Here is a 21,576-nt window from a genome sequence, read left to right as displayed (position 1 = left end):
TGTCCAGATAAAGAACTGCAGAGCTGTTTCAGCTGGGAAATCAGTGTGTTTTGCTGATGGGTCACAGAGGCTTGTAACAAAAGCCGAGAATGTTTTTGTTTCTCTCTTGCAGGCGCAGCTGGAAGTCTACGTGGCGCCGGGAGTGAAACATTGTCTTTTATCTGTACCATGTCTTTTACAGGAGGGGTATATGGTTTGTTTTGAGAACAATGTCTGTACAATTTCCAGAGGGGAAAAATCAGAATAACCTCTTTGTTCTGGAAACACCTCTGGAGGAAGTGGGAGTGGGGAATGCTGGGAAAGCTACCATTCACACTCATGTTTCATGTGCGTGCGTGTGGCACAAGAGAATTGCACATGGGTCTTGTGAGAACATTCAGATGTTATCAGAATGCACCAAAGGGTGCAAGGTAAGAGAATGTGGTGAAACTCTAAATTGCAGGGCTTGCAGGAAAGCCAAGACTAAGGGATACAGTTATCCCAGGGTGGAGAGAGTAACCACAAAGCCTTTTGAGCTTGTGCACGCAGACCTGTTTGGGCCTATGCCTCAGCCAAGTCTGGGCAAAGCCAAGTTTCTGCTGACATTGGCAGATGATTTCACTCAGAACACTTGGGTTTTTTCGCTGAAACGCAAGAGGACGCAACGCAACTGATCAAGGATTGGGTTGCGGAGGAGGAACAGAGGTTCTCCACCAAGGTGCAGGGGTTCAAGTGTGACCGAGGCTCGGAGGTCACTGGGTCTGCTCTAAAGAGTTTCTTTCGCCAGAGGGGGATACGTCACAAGGTGACTTCGCCTCAGGAGAGTGGCGTGGCAGAGCTGAGGAGTAAAGCTCTGGTTCAAGCAACAGAGATCCTACTGTGTGACTCTGGGTTGCCTCACAGTTTCTGGGGCGAGGCAGTAAAAGCGGCCAATTTTACGATGAACAGGTGCTACAATTCAGTGGTAGGTGACACCCCGTCTTTCTTGCTCAACGGACAGAAGCCGCAGGTGCATTTTTTCCGTTCGTTTGGTTGCAGAGCCTTGGTGCCTGTACCAAAGTGTCTGCAGCAAGAGGGTGGTCCAAGGTACCAGGAAATGATCTTCTGTGGGTATGAACCCGAGACGAAGGGGTGGAGATTTGCATACCCAGAAGGTGATCAGACCAAGCTTCTGATCAGTAAACATGCTGAGTTCTATGAGCAGCAGGAAAGTAGGGCAAGGCGCAAAGTGAGCCATTACATTGTCTCAGATTGTTTGTCTGAATCTGAGGAGGAGGGAGAGCCAGGTAATGGTGACCTGATCGATGATCAGGATCAGCACCAGGGGAAGGCGTCTCCACAGGTTGTGAAAGGAGTGTGCAAGAGTGAGCCCTCATCTCCTGTTAGAGTAATGGAGAAGGCTCACAGACGAGTCAAGTCAGAGGGGGAGTCGTCTGATGGAAAAGACGCACTTGCTGGCCCCAGTGGGTCAGAAGAAGCACCCCAGTTTGTGCCCAGGTGGTCTTCTCGGGCAACAAAGGGAATTCCACCTGAGAGGTTTCGAGTCACAAATGCATGGGTTGGTCTTGCACAGTGCGAACCTGAGATTTGTGAGGAGACTCAACAGGCAGGTGGGAAGGTGTGGAACACACAGAAGTCTGTAAAGGTGTGTTCACAAGTCCTCTCAGAATGTGATACGAGAGGGGGTATGGAGAGAGTCAGAACTTACAGGGTTAAGAAGTTCTGTGTGACGTCTCACATTCAGAGGCGTGTTTAGAACACTGAGAGAAGTGGGAGTGTTCTGTGTCTCAGAGAGAGACAGAGTGAGCTGAGCCTGTTCCGGGAAAGGATCAAAGATGAGCGCTCTGTCACCGGGAGAGTTATGATCTGTTGTTTTTCTACGAGAATAAAGCTATTTGTAAGATAAGGAAGGACACCGAGCGTCTGACTGATTTACTGCACACACGGCAATTATCGGTTCTGCTTCTGTCGCTGTGCTAAGCTCTGCTACACTGCAGCTAGAGGCTGCCCAGAGGGAACAGAGACACGCAGAGGAAGCGTGTGGGCTCCGGGGGCAAGCGAAGCTGCCAGTCAATTTCACCAAACATCACTGATTAGGAAGACTGACTCACCTATTGTATCAACGTGTAAGAGAAGCCGGGCAGACTATCCCATCTCCTGGCACCCACGTGTACAGCATGAAGGTCTGCAGAGAGGGAGCTGCTTCTTCCCTGCAATTGATGATGCAACATGTGCAGAGGGCAGTAGGTGGAGCCAGTTGGACCATGTGATGTTGGGAGCAGGACTAGTCCATGCAGCCCTGCTCACTAGTCACATGTTGTCAGAGACCGTGCTGAGGAGGGCTGCACAGATGAGGAATGGTGGGAGCCTCCCCCTCCCCCTGCTCCTACTCTTGAATCTTCCCAGGAGCAGGAGAACAGTATAGATTTGGAAGAGTGGTTTGCAGAGGGACATAGTTCAGAAGGCAGAAGTTGGGAAATACTGGATGGGGAACAGCTAGGAGAAGAAACACCGGAAGAGAGAGGGTTAACAGATTCACAGTCTCTGGACAGCATCCCTCTGCTCAACCCAAGGTCAAGAAGAGCTCGGAAAGTGTCGAAACAGAAAGCACAGAGGGTACAAGCTCAGATTAACAAGGTGCAGGAGTGACGTAGATTAATAGGGACAGAAGGGGGTGTGATCCTTAATTGGGAGCACCGCCATTTCTAGGAAATGTGTTCTTTGTTCTCTTGCTGTGATTATTAAAGTTTCTAACTGGTTAGACGTTCCTTTCTTTGATCTTCTTATCTACTGCCACGGGGTGGGGGTGGGGGAGGAAACTGATTCCCCAAAATCTGACACATGTGGATAGATTGCGTGAGTCGTTCTTCTGAGCAAGGCTAGTCCTTCTGGTCATGTGCAGTGTCAGGTGTTGCCTTGCTATATGTATCTTGCGCATGCGTAACAGCTGGCATCCCTGACAGATGTCTGCAGATCTTTATGAGACCTTATTTCTTTCTCAGAGATTTGCATGCAGCTTTTTGCAGCATTCTACAGAGTGAGTTTTCTAGTCCGCTAACAAAGTAATAATGATATTTATTGTTCTGTTTATCATTAAAATGCCAAGAGGCCCACCGTTAAAATGCCAGGACACCCAGAGTCCAACAAAATAGTCCAGGGAACAAAATCACCATCGCGTTTCAGAATGATTTCCCATTAAATTTTATTTTTATTAATATTTAATGCAATAAAACAACATATTAGGCTGCTGTACTTAACGTTCCAGCTATGCTGCAATTATTGCCCATCCTCTTAGGCCCCTTCATCACAAAATAATCTGGCTACAGGCATGCATGAAGCTCACCCCTATTTCATCTTTCCAGTTCCATTGTTGCTGTTCTTTGTCCAAATCCTAAAAGTCCTCTCAGGCAGACAAAGGTCTTTTTTCTCCCCCATTTTGGTTATGGATTTGAATGTGCTATTAACACAGTGGAGACCAAATATGTCACTGGCAGCTGCAGGCATTGGTTTACAATACAAATGTGTAATGATTAAGTCACTTAGTAAAAAAAAAGGGGGGGAGAAGGGAAGCAAGAGAGAACACACAGACCAACATTTTCTGATTTTGAGCCTTTGTGTTTGAATCTGGAACAAAGCATATTGTATTTGAAATAAGATAAGAAGCTGCTTCCCACATAGACGGAATAATTAACAGTAATTTGTAGCCAAAATGAGCCTTAAACAAAATTTAATTTGGAATAAATCCATCCACCCATCTGAAATGAGTTGCAGTGTGTATATGTATATATATGTGTGTGTGTATGTGTATGTGTGTGTGTCATTAATTTATGGTGGTGGGGTGGGTGTGGATGTCAGGCACTGGTAGGTTACTATTGTTCAAGTATCTCTTCTCAGATTATATGCCTTAAAGCTTTGAAATCTGTTGCAGTTCCCCTTTTTGTGTGTGGAGACGAAACTTTTCCCCAAGTCCTATATGTAGAAGAATGACCATTACCTGGGCTGTATTTACCTTGAGTCACATGACCATATATATCAAATGGCAATTAGGGATTATCTTATTATTATGACACAATGGCCTGAAGGGTTGGGGCGAGGGGCATGGAGTTTGCTCTCTGGGGAAGAATCCTGTTAACAGAAGTTTGGCTTCTTCCCATGTCTCCACCATGCAAATGGATTGTTCAGCAAGATAAGTGTTTGCACTAGAGCTGGAGAGATCCTTTTGCAGCAGCATTAATGCCCGAGGCATTTAAAAATAAATAAATCACACAATAGCTGCATTCAGACATAATAATATTCTTCTCAGAGGATGATGAGGATGCGCTGTCAGACTCCAAACCTTTTACTATGAGGAGTATTCATCAGCTTACCAACTATCCAGGCTGTTTGTGTTGGAACAACCTGCTAGCAAAGTCAGATCATGTAGACCGAGTCCAGAGAGAAAAGAAATCCTTATAGCACTTAACTGAGGAAACTGAACAAGCCACAGTGTATAACCTGAGACAAAAGAAATGGAGAGAGTTTGTCTTTCTTTCTTCAGGCCTTGTACACAGCAGGCATCATTCAGTTTACAACTCAGCTAGTGATAGTGTTAAAATCAACTAGCCAAGAGGGGGATGCGTGGAGATGTTGCTTAGCATCCAGGCAGAGAAGCATGATGTTTGCTGAGGCAACAGATGCCCTGGTTGGCTGTGCAGTTCTGAGGGAGTTTTCTCCTCTGTATGTTTGGTTGAATGTCTCCCTACCGTCTGATGTTATTTACTTCAAGATACTTCAAGAAACTCCTGAAGAAACACCTGAAGTTTCTTGAGGTAAAACAAAAGATAAAACATCTCTGTTCCTTTCCCCTCAAATTATACACTGTGTTTTGTTCAGTTTTGCTCCGTTAAGTGTCACTAGGTCTGGACTCCCATCTACATTATTTAAGCGACTTAACAGTTTGCTGCCTCAGAGGAACCAACTGTGGGATGCAGCAACCAATGCAGGTGTACTCTGCCTATTAAACAGTACCTCAGGGAAAGGCTTCAGGCCAATCTTGTGCAACTTCACCTGTAGGGTGGGGATATGGTCGCCACAAATTTATCCCAGGATATATAATGACTTGTATATGCAGTCTGGTAGCTCTTGGCTCCTGCTTAGCTGGAATATATAGTCGTTTTTTTAAAAAAAACAACAACAACAGAAACATGGAGCCCCATTTACAGTAGAAACTGAATCTGAGAAAACCGCTGAGATACTTCCTGGGTGTGGGTGGCAGAAGGGATAAAATGCTTTTTAACCAATGTCCTTCACGAGTTGTGCAGGGAGACTTCAGTACTTTTTAATAAAGAATTTGCAAGGGGATTTTTATTTTTTTAAAGTTGAGAATAAATCACCTTTTAAAAAGCAACAGCAAAAGAGTAAAACAACATCCTTCTTTTTAAAAGGAGGAAAGCAAAGACAATCATATGTAGTAGACCTTCAGTCTATTTCTTAAAATGCCCGCGTTTTTAAATTATAAAGCTTAAAGAAAACCGCAAGGTGGCGATGTTTATTGTAGGGCAAATGGTGGGATTTTCTGGTTGTTGTCATTTTTTGGTCCAATTCCTTTTAGACGGTTGAGGAGGACATTGTTTAAAAGCATGTTCCCTTTCCGCTCCCCTGAATTTCCACCAGGAGAGCAAAGAACAAAGTGTCCCGATTGTATTCCCTTCTCGGACCTTGCTTAAATGTGGCGCCATCAGATATTTTGTGTAGGCCAGACAGGTTGGCTTGAATGTCTCCTGCATTACCCCTGCAACAGCTTTTACCTTTTATAATAAGTATAGGCTTACCGTCACTTCAGAGAGCAAAGCTGTGCAGCAAGTAATCCCTTCTGAGAACTGCCATCCCTTCCTATCGGTTCCCTTTTGTTTGAATGACTTATTAGATGCCCTCTCTCTATCAAGCATGAGAGGCTCAGCAGACGGCATCCTCCCCTTTCTTTCTTTGTGCTGGTGAATCCTAAATGCCACATGTAAGACGTGGGCTTGCTCCCCGCAAGGCTCCTGCTGCTTAATTCTTGGCACAACATGTGAGGTGTCTTTTAGAGGCCTCGTCTACCTATCTGCTCAGCTCCCTAACCTCTCTAGAGCCGAAACGATTTGATGCAACGAAAAACTAATCCGTCCAGCGCGCATCCATGTGCCCTGAATAGCAGGCATGACAACCGTGTAATCAGAAATATAGATGTATGAGAGTGCTGTTTTGCACAGGCTGCATTTTCCACATCAGGCTCCTGCCAAAGTGGGGGGTGGGGGTGGGAGGCCTTTTAGCTGGAACTTTTGCCAAAATTCCTGCCTTAATCAAGACCTGAGATCCACATCGCTCTTTAAACACCTACAAGACAGGCAATGTGCACAGGTGTCTCCTTCTGTAGTTTCTTCTCTTTCCAAAAGGGGAAACACAGACAGAGCACAATTCAAAGTGTTGGTGCTGACCTTTAAAGCCCTAAACGGCCTCGGTCCGGTATACCTGAAGGAGCATCTCCACCCCCATCATTCTGCCCAGACACTGAGGTCCAGTGTCAAGGGCCTTCTGGAAGTTCCCTCGCTGTGAGAAGCCAAGTTACAGGGAACCAGGCAGAGGGCCTTCTCAGTAGTGGCGCCCGCCCTGTGGAATGCCCTCCCACCAGATGTCAAAGAGAAAAACAATTACTAGAATTTTAGAAGACATCTGAAGGCAGCCCTGTTTAGGGAAGCTTTTAATGTTTGATGGACTATTGTTGGAAGCCACCCAGAGTAGCTGGGGTAACCCAGCCAGATGGGTGGGGTATAAATAATAAATTATCACCATCATCATCATCACCATCTGTTAAATTGCAATAGGAGGAAGATGACAGTGGCCTCATTTTCTTCAGGACGTATATTATTATTTGTTTTAAAATGGTTCTAAATGTACATACATACATACATCCCTCTCAGTTGCGTATGAAAATACAACATGAACGCATTAAAGCAGCATCATAAAAACAGAGATACAAAATCAGAAATAACCTTAGCAAAACCATATTATAAAAATGGATAAAAGCAGGAATTCAGTCATAACAGTGTCCAATCGGGGAAAGCCTTGGGAAAGTGGGGGTGAGCGAGGAGAGAGGCTTTACAAGTTGTCCGAAGGAACTGATGGATGGCGCCTCATGTTTGGCAGAAGGAAGGGCATTTCGGAGTGCAGGGACGATGACAGGAAATGCCCATTTTTGAGTCACCACCCTGGTTCCTTGAGGAAATTTCCCCCAGATGATCTAAGTCATCTTACAGGTCTGTACAGGGGTAGGATGGGCCCAATATAAGCATGTAATAAGTCCCATCATTTAACACTCCCCTTACACTCTTCCCTGAGGGGACGAGGGTGGCGCTGTGGTCTAAACCACTGAGCCTCTTGGGCTTGCCAATCGGAAGGTTGGCGGTTCAAATCCCCTCGACGGATTGAGCTCCCGTTGCTCGGTCCCTGCTCCTGCCAACCTAGCAGTTCGAAAGCACGTCAAAGTGCAGGTAGATAAATAGGTACCACTCCGGCGGGAAGGTAAACAGTGTTTCTGTGTGCTGCTCTGGTTTCTCCAGAAGTGGCTTAGTGATGCTGGCCACATGATCCGGAAAAACTGTCTGTGGACAAACGTCGGCTCCCTCGGCCAGTAAAGCAAGATGAGCGCCACAACCCCAGAGTCGTTCATGACTGGACTTAACTGTCAGGGGTCTTTTACCTTTTACACCCTTCCCTGAGCTTTTATCTCCCTGTGCAAACAAATAAGAATGAAATTGATCTGAGCCAGAAATGACATGTGTAAACTTTGCACAACTAAACCAAACTGAGTTTTCTCTTGTTCATTTGATTAATTCAGTTGCTAAGTGGAATGCTTAGGTTTGTGACCTCTGTATGAATGTGTTGTTCGTGATTGTATTTCACATGCTTGGGTAGGTGATGGGAATCCTCATACCTCAAAGAGTTGTGTCTCTTCTTATGCTTTTCTGCCTCTGGCCCGCTCCCTGCAAAGTCTCACCCTCCGTCAGCTTAATATTATCCTCTGGCAAGCTGAATTATGCAGCTGAGATGACTATATGAATTCTAAAGTTGATATGGAGACAAAGTCAGATTATCTTCAGGCACCTGCACCCTAACAGTCCTTTCCCATTCACATGCATTCAGCGATAATGGGTCCTGAAGTGGCCGGGCCAGCAAACTAGCTGCTTCATGGTATCACCTAAAATAGATGACATAATAAAGCCAGTACTCCTGGCAGCTTCAGTGTGTGTTCCACTTCTGAAGCAGAGACAAAGAGCTTTTGCACTGCTAAGGCAAAAAATCTTCTCAGCATAGGGATGCCTGTATCCTGGGAGCACTTTTTTAAAAAAACTGTTTTGAAGAGGGCTGCTCCCCTTAGGTCATGGTAGTCACCGACACTTCTCATTTGAACAGCTCTTCAGAATTTCAGACCTGGATATTCCCCATCCCCTCTTTCTTCCACTATCAAATTGGTAAAGGTAAAGGTAAAGGGACCCCTGACCATTAGGTTCAGTCGTGACCGACTCTGGGGTTGCGCGCTCATCTCGCTCTATAGGCCGAGGGAGCCGGTGTTTGTCCGCAGACAGCTTCCGGGTCATGTGACCAGCATGACTAGGCCGCTTCTGGTGAACCAGAACAGCACACGGAAACGTTGTTTACCTTCCTGCCGGAGCGGTCCCTATTTATCTGCTTGCACTTTGACGTGCTTTCGAACTGCTAGGTGGCAGGAGCTGGGACCGAGCAATGGGAGCTCACCCCGTCGCGGGGATTTGAACCGCCGACCTTCTGATCGGCAAATCCTAGGCTCTGTGGTTTAACCCACAGCGCCACCCGTGTCCCTCATCAAATTGGTATAAACTATCAAATTGGTGTATATTGTATGCATGTAAACCAAGAAGGGGAATGTGAGATGAATGTGTCTTTGTTAACAGCCTTTGAGAGTGATAGCATTTGGTATTACGCAAGCCATTTATTGGGGTAACCAAAGCATGATCTGATTGTCCGGGAGGGAGACCAGTCTGAGAACCATAGGCACACTACCTCAAGTTGTATGATGGAAGAAGGCAGAGCATGCATATAATAAAAATTTAGTATGAGCAACTAAGATCAGTTATAACAACCCTTGAGCAAAACTGCCAATAAGATGATACATTTGGGGTGCTTGCTCTTTGGGAACCATTTTAAATGGCTCTTTGTCAAACACCTTGACAAAATCAGCAAGGAAATCCCCTGCTGTCCTGGACAGGTATTGCTGGGTCCCCCCCCCCCCCATTGTTGCTGGGAGCAAAAAGGCCACCAACTTAGTGAGGAGAGAACCCAATACCAGCTACTTGGAAATTGGGATGCCTGCATTTAGGAACTGAAAAAGCTCTCCGCTTCTCCCATCACCTTGAAGGAGATAGTTTCAGGAATCTTTGGAGTTGCACTTCAAAATGCAAACAACTTAGCTTCAAAGGGGTTCAGTCTGCAAATGTCACCCTAAAATTCGCAAAAGTGAATTTTGCAAATATGGCTGTGTTCTACTTTCAGAGGCAGTGAGTTTTTGAATACCACTTTCTTGGAGTCACATGCAAGGAGAGGTGAAGAATTATGCATGGAGTTCAGAGTACATAATGCAACTTTTCATTTAATCAAGATACAGTTTTGAAAAATGAAGCAACCAACGGGCATGGTGCTAGGTGAAAGTGAAAGACAGAATCTGAAGCAGAAATCCAGAAACTTGGAAACAAAACTATTGATACATTGAAGCAGTGCAGTTTGCAACTACTTCTGGTGTTCTGTCATTTACTAGTGATGTTGAAAACTTTTTTTTTAAAAAAAATAAAGAATGTGTTGAGTTTGAATGCAAACCGTTAAGCCCACTGCAGAAAACTTTGCTTTCAAACCATTCTTGACTTTCAGGTGGGTGGGGAGGGAGATTCTGTTCTAAACCGTGGAATGCACTCAATTCTGGACTGAGTGTACTTGTTAGAAAAGTTACGTAAATAGAGATGGCTGTGGAGGGAAAAAATATATCATAGATTTGAAAAGAAATAGTGTATTATCCCTCGTTTGCTTTTTGAAAAGCAGAGCCTTTGTGCTCTTGATCTCTGCAGGCCAGTATGCAGCTTTAACATGAAGCAATGCTAATGAGCATTTGGAGCTGTTAATTTATGATGCATCTGACAGCATTGTAGTGAATTGGGTATGAGATGCATGTGATTATGTCGGCATGCTGAAGAATAAACCAGCTGCTATTTGTTCTGTGAGCATACAGAGAACACCCTCTCGTTAATGGCCCATAGCATGATCTGGCATCTGGTAAACTAATACGTTGTCATCTTTACCATGAAAGTCGCCACAAATCATTAATGAATGCAGCAACCATTCAACTTCTTATGTTGTCTGAAACACACCAATTACTGTAAAAGTGTTCCTATTAGCAGCATGATTGAATGATAGCAACCGGAGAGTAACGTGTTAGCACAAATTCTTGTTGTAGAGACAGTAATGAACTGCTCACTCCAGCACTTGTTATTCCCTTTTAATCAGGAAGGATGGTTAGAGTTGATTATTTATATTGGTACTTTGCATCAGCACCCAAGGTAACAAGCACAAAACTATTTCTTGGATGCTTCCATTGATGGTATCCACGGCTGGCTTTTGCAAGAGACAGGAAGGCAACAGGATGGGCTGGTGATCATAAAACAGAATAATAGAATCATGGAGTTGAAGGGACCCCGAGGGTCATCTAGTCTTAACTCCTCACAATGCAGGAATCTCAACTAAAGCATCCAAGACAGATATCCATCCAACCTCTCCTTAAAAACCTCCAGTGAAGGAGAGTTCACAATCTCCTGAGGGAATGTGTTCCACTGTCAAATAGCTCTTATCTTCAGAAAGTTCTTTCAGATGCTTAGTCTGGTAACCTCGGGGTTAGATTACTGCAATGCGTTATATGTAGGGCTGCCTCTGAAGACGGTTTGGAAACTTCAGCTGAAGTGCAGAATTCAGCAGCCAGGTTGCTCACCTGGGCAAGATGGGTTAAGCATATTACACCGATCCTGGTCTGACTGCACTGGCTACCAATTAGGTTTTGGACCACTTCAAAGTGATGGTTTTGACCTATAAAGCCTTAAATGGCTCAGGAGTGCAATACCTCAAGGACCACCCCATTAGATATGAACCTCCCCAGACCCTGAGAACATCTACTGAGGCTCTTATTTGTGTGCCTCCTCCACAAGAGGTCTGGAGGGTGGAAATGCAAGAACGGGCCTTTTCTGCAGTGGTTCCCTGCTTGTGGAATGCTCTCCCCAGTGGAGGGTTTGGCTGGCACCTTCATTATACATCTTTAGGTGCCAGGCAAAAGCATTCCTCTTTAACCGGGCCTTTGGCTAATTGACATCCAATGTCCTTTTAAAATGTGTTGGGGAGGGAGGGTTATTGGATTGCTTTTATTATGTATTTTTATATTGTGATTTTTATGTTGTGAACCACCCTGAGGCCTGCGGGTATAGGGCTGTATAATACTACTACTACTAGTTTAGGAGGCTTATTTGGTCAGAACTGAGTACACACTTCCAAAGTTAATGCTAAATACATTACTTCTGGTAAATAGCTGCTAGAGAGCCATGAAAATTTGTGCCCCAGGCATTTTCTGAAATCCAAGTGGCGCATTGGTTGCCAGATGTGAGTTCCGCCCGCCCCTTCAGCACTCCTACCCAACTGCTTACTGAGTTGTGTATGTTCTGTGGTTTGTTTGACATTCTGAACTGGCTTAGGAAAATGGTGTTTGGTTTCCACAATACAGTTGACAATTACGAGCTGGATAAATCTGTGTTTTCCACCATGTAGTAATGAACTTTCGGCAGCCTTGCTAACTGGGAGCCATGAATATATGGAACTGTCTTATAATTCACTTGGCTGAACAGCTGTCTAGGGCCCAAATGGAGGTCTTTCCTGATCGATTCTCAATTGGTGTATGCCAGGGATTGAACTGTGGACCTTCAGCAACACGCTATGCCCTGCGACCCCTTCTGGAAGTTGCAGCTAAATGACCATAACGTGGGAAGTGTTTACTCTGCAGCTGTTGATTGATGAAATTGCAAAAAGGTGTCGTGGAGGGTGGCATGGGAACGGAATAAGGAATACCTCTCACTGGTTTGCAATGTGAAGTAGCTACGCAGAACCACTCATTTTAAAATAGGACTGTGAGGTAGATTTTGATTGCAATTGATGCCTGGTAATGGACCCTCATATAACTCAGGCTGGCACCAGATCCATAAAATGCTTTTGCAGTCCAGAGCGAAAAGCTATCTCAAGCTCTAGGTCTGCAGCTGAGACTGTAAACACAAGCATAATCTACTCCACAGTTCCTTTTACCAAATGGAGGAGTATGTGAGAGGGAGACCTGGGAGCTGATTATTCACAGATCCTGGGTCTTTACATTCCTGAAAGCAGGGAAGTCAGCCAGAAGGCTATAAATCAACGATTGAGCTGCACCAGGCAGTGAGTGAGCTTAGTAATGAGTGGCATCATGCTACAGCATTGTCTATTCACTTTAGAATGATAAAATAAAAGGCTGTGTGTCTTGGAAAGAGTAACAGCCTTATTCTTTTTGCCAGCTAATGGTGGACACATTATTTGAAATGGTAGAGCATTTAACTCAGGGATCAGTAAGCGGGATATTCCTTTTTATCCCTTTCCCTGATAAAATGTTTGGCATTTTAAACAGGGCTCACACCAGATTAGATTAATTTTAGCCCAGAAGTGGGGAACCTTTGGCTCTCCAGATGTTGCTGAACCACAACTCCCATCACCCCTAGCCATTGGCTATGCTTGCTGAGCCTGATGGGAGCTGTAGTTCAGCAACATCTAAAAGACCACAGGCCCCTCCTCCTGTTTTACCCAATTGTTTGCATTTGAATTGATGAAGGGTGTAGTCCCAACCATAGATCTTCTGGGATGAGTGAGTTAGAATGTGGCAGGACTCTGGCAACTGGGTGGTATCTAGGCTAGCAAAAAAGAAAAAAAGGTGCTGTGTTGTTGTTTAGTCGTTTAGTCGTGTCCGACTCTTCGTGACCCCATGGACCAGAGCACGCCAGGCACTCCTGTCTTCCACTGCCTCCCGCAGTTTGGTCAAACTCATGCTGGTAGCTTCGAGAACACTGTTCAACCATCTCGTCCTCCTCTGTTGTCCCCTTCTCCTTGTGCCCTCCATCTTTCCCAACATCAGGGTCTTTTCCAGGGAGTCTTCTCTTCTCATGAGGTGGCCAAAGTCTTGGAGCCTCAGCTTCATGATCTGTCCTTCCAGTGAGCACTCAGGGCTGATTTCCTTCAGAATGGAGAGGTTTGATCTTCTTGCAGTCCATGGGACTCTCAAGAGTCTCCTCCAACACCATAATTCAAAATTCTTCGGTGATCAGCCTTCTTTATGGTCCAGCTCTCACTACCATACGTCACTACTGGGAAAACCATAGCTTTAACTATATGGACCTTTGTTGGCAAGGCGATGTCTCTGCTTTTTAAGATGCTGTCTAGGTTTGTGCTGTAGTTGCTTTGAAACTATTTCAAAGGTTTGTTCTCATGTGGGTCTGGCTCAAGTGGAAGTAGACACACCTATTCAGTGTGCACCTCCAGATCCCATTCCCAAAACAGATTCCTCTGCTCATTATGTCTGTCAAGGGAGTGTTCTGAAGCCTCAAGGCTGTATAAATCTAGCAAAATAGTACATATCCTGAAGTAAAACGAACAGCACTGGTAGGTGTGGTGTTGTCAACCCTTTGGAGAGCAGCAGGTGTCGGCAACCACTGGCATATATGTAAGCCCTCTGACTGTAGTCCCCCCATTACTTCTCTTCATTTCAGTTTCGTGTCAGAGGTCCTTTCTATTGCCATTACACTAGCTGCATATTGTCTGGCGCTCTGGGCTGTACACAGGAGTAAAATGTGCAAGATTTCTCTCTCTCTTCTCAAGATGGAGCGCGACTAGAAAATCCTATTTTCCAAAGGCCAGTCACCTCTCTCTGCACAATAATTCTGTCCTTCAAGTACTTGTTTCCTTTTTAAAGTTTATATCAGTAGTTGGAAAGGCTGCCTGAGGCGGTTTATTTTCTGTTACAACTCTTCTCTGTGTAAAGCATTTCCTCCTAAATCCTTTTAATGGATGACCTTTTCTTCGCTTAAGTTCATGCCCTCTTTTTTCTTTTCTCTGACGCGATTGCCTATAACTTTATATGGGGGTCTGGTTCCCCCCCCCTTTGCTTTTTTTGTTTGTTTTGTTTCACTTGGAATAGTAACCAGTGCTTTGGAATTGTAACCAGTTAATTTCTAGTCTTTTAGCATGGAGACCTAGCTGCAATAAGCCCATGGCATATTCAAGGTTTGGAATTGTCACAGGGAGTAATCCCAGCTCAGGGTCCATTGGAATGAGCAGTGGGAGTCAGTAACCTCTGCACTGTCCAAAATAATTCTGTCAGCTGGCTACTAGAGCACACGATTCAAGCTGAAAAATGCAACATCAACCACCTGTTTCATCTTGCCATTCCATAGTGAAACCAAATTTTGGATATTGAAGTCATCCAGGGCTGCATTACAGAGGATAATCCTTAGTTTGAAGCACAGTCTGATCCAAGTCCCATCTATAGATAGACCACTGTTAGGGTGACGGAGAGAGGTGGTTTTGAAGTTGCTCATGAACAGTTAACGCCTAGATTAGTAGACTGAGCAGGATCACTGGGTCACAGTACTCCCCACTGTGGGAGTCCCCACTTTTTTAAACTATGCCAATTATTTCTAGATTTGCATCCATTCATATAAATTAGCATATGCAACTTTTGTTCAGACCAGTGCCATATTTTGTCCTCTTGGCAATGAATTTCTACTCTTATGGCAACGTGTAAGTGGCCATGCTGTGCTCAGGACAATGTGGTTGTGTGGGCACAACTTTGCACTTGCAACTCAGGTTCATTATTAGAATGATGTTGCAGAGGTGCCCAAAGTTGATTTTCCTTGACCTTGCAAGTTCAAGTATGTAAACATCAAGGATAACCTTCGTACAGTCATACCTCGGGTTAAATTTGCTTCAAGTTGAGCGCGTTCGTGTTGCGCTCCTTCCAGGTTTCGCCACTTGCTCATGTGCAGACGCTCAAAATGATGTCACGCGCATGTGCAGAAGCGGCAAAAAGCGACACGCATGTGCACAGACGTACCGTCACTAGATACGTTTACCTCTAGATGCGAACGGGGCTCCGGAACGGATCCCGTTCGTATCTAGAGGTTCCACTGTATAGTGTTTTAGTAAGGTGCTCAGAACATTGAATAGGAAACCTCAGTGAAACATTTTAAAAGAGTTTAGTAGAAAGTAACCAGGATAAATGCAGCAAGGAGATCAGGCTTAGAAGTGGTAAAAGTTTAGATAAGTCTTAATAGCAATAGTCAGCAGATCTGTATTATAAAGGTCCAAGTGTTTGAGTACAGCTCTCTCTGCCCCTCTAATATGCTCAACGCTAGATTACTATCAGATTATTACTTGAGAATTTTCCATTGTGATAACCTTGAGTATCTTTTAATAAAATAATTATTTTCTTGATATTTCTTATAGATGAGGGTGGCTGAGTTGTGAAGAAGTCAAATGGAAAAACGTAACTTCTACCATCAGATTTCAGGAAAGTGGGTTATAGTGCCTTGGGAGCTTTTTAACTGATTAATTTTTAAAGGATATATTAATACTAATTCAGCAAGGTAATAAGACAAAAAGGATTTAAGTATTTCTGCCTGGTAGAAAGAGCTTGCTAAAATGACTTTTCTGCTGTCACCATTATAAAAATAAAGAAACACTTCCAAGTATTTCTACAAAGGCTGTTTTATGCACTTAAATTTAGCCTTAATTGTTCTGGGTTATGTTTGGGACTTGTTTAATACATATGGGCTCTTTTTTTAAAAATAACAGTTCCTCATTTTCCACATCATTTCTGTGTTCCCATTTTATCACATGCCTTATTCAAAGCTCTTGTTACCTGTCCTGGTACCTATAGAAGAAGAGTTTGGATTTGATATCCCGCCTTTCACTCCCTTTAAGGAGTCTCAAAGCGGCTCACATTCTCCTTTCCCTTCCTCCCCCACAAGAAACACTCTGTGAGGTGAGTGAGGCTGAGAGACTTCAGAGAAGTGTGACTGGCCCAAGGTCACCCAGCAGCTGCATGTGGAGGAGCGGGGAATTGAACCCGGTTCCCCAGGTTACGAGTCTACCGCTCTTAACCACTACACCACACTGGCCTATAGGTCTGGGTCAAGACAGTGGAATGCATATTCATCAGCTGGCTGAGATGGGGTCGTGATTAGGGAAGTTGTGAGGCACTGGGAGCAGGTGAAGGCACACAGAAGGAAGGCAGGGGGAGAGGAGGGGAGGTGAAGAGGTATTAGGCCAGGAACAAGGTATCTGGGGCCCTGGAGATGTTGCTGCACTACAACTCCCAACTCCCACCTGAGGCTGATGGTTGTTGGAGTTCAACAACTTCTTCCATGTGTTAATGAACAGTTTGTATGATTTTCCCCCCCTGAAATAAAAGTCTTATTGAAACTATGCAGTCACTGCAAGTTAGTGGGCCGTTCAGCGTTAGCAGCAGAAGTTGAGAACGTTGGCTGCTTTTGAATGCCGTGATAAACTACGGTTTATTGCAAACCATAGTTAAGGCTGTTAAGGGTTCATATGGAAAGACAAGTTGCAGCTAGGGCAATAAATGATGACTAAACACTGGCACTACCATGTTGGTTGGATTGCTAGGTGGACTTTACGCTACAAAGACGTAAAACCAACGAAATGAATTTTGGGTCATGGTTTTAGAGGGTGACAAACGAGACCTGTTATATTTCCGTTGATTGAATATTTCTATACTGAATTATATGTTATAATAAGTGGATGACGATGACAGTGATGATGATATTATCGAACAAAGTAAAACTGATAAAATCTGCCCACTGAGTTTGGTAACAGTGAGAACAACCAAACCTCATGGAAACCTACAGGAAAGCATTTGTGGTTGTTTCTCGAAGGTTATCAGAGAGGAAGCCTGGTAAATGGGCTGCTGGGCCTTGGCCTAGGTCTGGAATGGGCTTTAGCTGGGGTCCAGTTTGGATGCTGGTGGATCATGTTAGAAATCCGTGAATGGATCTTTGTGGAAAGGCACAGTTCAGTGGTTCGCTACCAAGCTAGATGGATCAGTGACTTGACTGAAATCCTAAAGATTTCAGTAAGGTAAAGCTAGCTGGCAAGAAGGATAGAAGGAAGAAATATTGCACACTGCTTCCTTATTGGATACAGTGCACCTCTTCAAAATGATGGGTTTCTTGCAACTATGACGAGGTGAGCATGGGATATGCATGAAAAACCACTCCACTCCTCAAGGAAAACATATCTTCATTTAAAATCTGGTGTTTTCTCGCATTTAATCAACACAGGTCACTCTCTTCTTCCATGCTGCTTTTACATGGGTTTTAGTTTTGTTTTTATCCTTCACTTGCAGCACAGGAATGTAAGGCGAGTTCTCCCAGCTAGACCTTTCCTCCCTCACCTATGATTCCCCAGGAAAGGAAAAAGGCTCTTAAAATGGCGTAATATATATATATTTCTGGTTTATACTGCTATAATGTATCGTTGGCATTTCTGTTGAACATACCAAAGGATGTGGCTTTATGAAGCTTCACATAGCTCAGTGGTAGCATACATTATTTGCATGCAAAACAACCCAGGTTCAATCCCTGCCATCTTCAAGTTCAGCTGGAAAAAGTTTCCTGTCTGAAACCCTGGAGAGTAAACCCTGACAAACGATCTAACGGTGTGAGGGTGCTTCTTGTTTTCTTATTGAACTGTAAGCATACAGGGAGCAGGGGTGAACCATCGCTGTTGCCCATTATCTGGTCAAGAATCACGGAGTATGCTTTCTCTTTCCTCTCCTCACACTTAGTGTGCCAAGTATTTTATAATCTTTCCTCCTGCACAAGTTATGAGGAAGAGGGGGGCAGTGAAAGGAGGACTAGAGAACCACAGAAGGACTTAAAATTGTACACCAAACTGTATAACAAGCGAGGTTATTTGTTCGTGGTTTTGGAATTGCCATGATTGGAACGGACCAGGATCTGAACCCCGCTTCTAACTATGCTTTAGTTCCAACCCGCTGCAATGCAGGATGTATTGAGTTGTCGGGCGTTGAGGAATGAAGAGCCTTTGCAAAGGGACCGAGAGGGTGGGCATGAGGCTCATGCATAATTTGACTGACTAATCAGAAATATGTGTATCCACACTATCTGTAACACACATTCCACCATTACTAGGGGAGCTTCTAGGTGTAGCACTTTTAGGATGATGTATATAAAAAAACCTAAGGTCATGGCCACTGGTCCCATCACCTCCTGGCAAATAGAAGGAGACGAAATGGAGGCAGTAAAATATTTTACTTTCTTGGGATCCATGATCACTGCAGATGGTGACAGCAGTCACGAAATTAAAAGACGCCTGCTCCTTAGGAGAAAGGCGATGGCAAACCTAGACAGCATCTTAAAAATCAGAGACATCACCTTACCGACAAAGGTCCGTATAGTTAAAGCTATGGTTTTCCCAGTAGTGATGTATGGAAGTGAGAGCTGGACCATAAAGAAGGCTGATCGCTGAAGAACTGATGCTTTGAATTATGGTGCTGGAGGAGACTATTGAGAGTCCCATGGACTGCAAGAAGATCAAACCTATCCATTCTTAATGAAATCAGCCCTGAGTGCTCACTGGAAGGACAGATCCTGAAGCTGAGGCTCCAGCTTTGGCCACCTCATGAGAAGAGAAGACTCCCTGGAAAAGACCCTGATGTTGGGAAAGATGGAGGGCACAAGGAGAAGGGGACGACAGAGGACGAGATGGTTGGACAGTGTTCTCGAAGCTACCAGCATGAGTTTGACCAAACTGCGGGAGGCAGTGGAAGACAGGAGTGCCTGGCGTGCTCTGGTCCATGGGGTCACGAAGAGTTGGACACGACTAAACGACTAAACAACAACAATATTGTTTTTGAGAACAGTTTGTTTTCGTGTGTGTTATGGATTGTATCTTTGCAGGACACTGTCTGTTGTTTACTTGCTTTGCTCTTACATTTCCTGTAGCAGGATGCACAGGCGTATATGTTTCAAGTTTTGATTGTGGCCAGATGTTGGCAAAATTAATTAAGATGCAGGGGTTCATGCAGATAAAGTTCCTATTAAGAGTAGGTGCTCCCATCCTTGCTTCAACACATCATGTTGCTTTGATTTCCTATTGTTATCGGATCATTTCTCCTTTCCCCTCCTCCTTACGTCCGGCTGTTTCTGAATTAAAAATACAAAAATATTAACAAGCCAGCAATATGACTACAGCTTTCAAGACAGCCATCCAGCAATTCTTGAAAAATCATATTATGTGTACTTAATGCCTACCTGACCTTTTCTGCTGTTACTTTAATCTTTTAAAAATTCATTTAATTTAAAAGCCGGTGTATTAGGCCATTTATATGTAAATTGCCTTTAATTCATGCATTGATTTAACAGACTAATCCAAAAGATCCTTTACCACTGGTGACCTCTTTGACTCTGTACTACTGAGGAAAATATAAAGTGGTTGCATGTGACCTCACGTCCATATGTAGCATAACATGCCTCCTCGAGTCTGCATAAATCGGTCATAATAGCAGGAATTCTTCCCATAACACTGAATTATTGCACTGCAGCCTTGAGTTGCTGTTGGAGTTTAGAACAGCTTTCATTTTTTACATGATGCGCATCTTGAAACCCTGAACAGGCTTTTCAGTTGACGTTAAAACAAATGGGGATTTGTAGGTAAATATTCGATTTAAGGGATTATTTGAATCTTAGGATATAGTCATTATCATAATACAGAACCTCACCTTTTGCTTATATATCACAGTGATCTGAGCATTAAAACTTTCGGTAGAGACCATCACCTCAATCTGAGTTCTTCATTGAGTGCAAGCCATGCACCCCTGTTCCTTTATGCCCCTGAATAACACACTAAACCATGCCAGAGCCGGGTGCATTATTGTTGTTGCTCTGGCAAAGGTGCACCCCAAACACAAACACAATAGCTGCCTTGGGTGGGGAACGCCAACCAACTGCTAATCCATATATTTTTTTTATAAGCTTCCGTGTGATTAGGAAGTATCCTAGCTATACTATGAGTTACTATGACTTTACTGAATTGTATTAACCTTTTTGATGAAGATGTTCTCTGTTTACAGAATCACAGAATTGTGTTATTTCCTTTTTATGCTGTTGTGCTTGATATTTCGGTTATTGCAATGTTTGCTGTCTTTTAGCGCTATTGCAGTCATTGAGAGCCACTTTTGTTGTTGGAAAAGTGTAATGCAAATGTTAATGTACGCACCTCAACCATCTAAAGCCTGGTCATAGTTCACGGTTTGGAGAGATGCTCCAAACTTGAGTTCTTTGTGTGGGAGTGTTTATATAATTTACAGAGTTTAAATGATCCCCTGTTTGAGTTTATGCAGCGACAAGCGGGTTGCTAACTCGTTTGAGTCCTTTCAATAATTATACCTTCCTGGTTGATAATCCCTTTCTGTCCCTCTTAAAGAAAACACACATGAATCTGAATCATATTAACATAAACTACTTTACTATCAGATTCATTCAGGTTTACAGAGTTGTTCCTGAAGGCAGGCTTAGGTTACATAACAGATAAACTATATACTAGATCAGGGGTCAGCAAACTTTTTCAGCAGGGGGCTGAACCACTGTCCCTGAGACCTTGGGGGGGGTGGACTATATTTTGAAAAAAAAATGAATGATTTCCTGTGCCCCACAAATAAGCCAGAGATGCATTTTAAATAAAAATACACATTCTATTCATGTAAAAACACCAGGCAGGCCCCACAAATAACCCAGAGATGCATTTTAAATAAATGCATTTTAAATAAATTTTACTTCTATTCAAGTAAAAACATGCTGATTCCAGGACTGTCCGTGGGCCGGATTTAGAAGGCGATTGGGCCAAATCTGGCCCCCGGGCCTTAGTTTGCCTACCCATGCACTAGATAGTAGTGAGTCATGAGAAGACTGCATCCGAGCAGTTACCAGTTAACACTCCTTGCAGCAACCGACCAAATGACAAAACTGCCTGCCACATAGAGGCAGTTAGTCCTCTCGGAATGTTGGACTTGACTGACAGCTTTATATCCCACACTTTGGCTCACCACACGGGGGAGATTCACACAAAGCCTAGTTTTCATGCTCTAGCCCCCTGCCTCCTGAGTCTAGGTGACTGTCACTAGCTTAACAGCTGCCTTACAAAATCATGTTGCTATCAGAACACGGATCGCCCAGAAAGATTTAAATATAATCAGATTATGGTTCTGAAGAATTAACGAGAACTACTTTCCTTTTGCAAAGCCATGTCTACTATAATGCACAGATTTCTACAGCAACAACTCCTAGCATGTATTTGTCACTGCCAGGAATGAAGAATCACCTGACCAATTGGCAAGCCGCCTTATGTATTATTGGATCTATCTGGCAGCTTTTAACAGCATTTGGGATGATAATTCGATTGAAC

The 21,576-nt window shown here is 43.9% G+C and overlaps 1 protein-coding gene and 1 long non-coding RNA gene across 4 annotated transcripts in view; one reads left to right on the top strand and one right to left on the bottom strand.

The window, feature by feature from the left end:
* Positions 1 to 21,576, top strand: part of FHIT (fragile histidine triad diadenosine triphosphatase) — a 1,042,494-nt gene that overhangs the window by 266,365 nt on the left and 754,553 nt on the right. The gene's annotated exons all lie outside the window — the stretch shown is intronic.
* LOC310757446 lies at positions 20,619 to 21,339 on the bottom strand. The gene is made up of 2 exons (XR_014545215.1): positions 21,048 to 21,339; positions 20,619 to 20,707 (listed from the first exon to the last, which is right to left on the bottom strand). It is a non-coding gene; the product is annotated as an uncharacterized lncRNA (long non-coding RNA).

This window comes from Podarcis filfolensis (genome assembly GCF_964270895.1).
Source record: "Podarcis filfolensis genome assembly, chromosome: 2".
NCBI classification, from domain to species: Eukaryota; Metazoa; Chordata; class Lepidosauria; order Squamata; family Lacertidae; genus Podarcis; species Podarcis filfolensis.
Note: the sequence above shows the minus strand (reverse complement) of the source record. Positions and strands in the feature narration are given on the sequence as shown.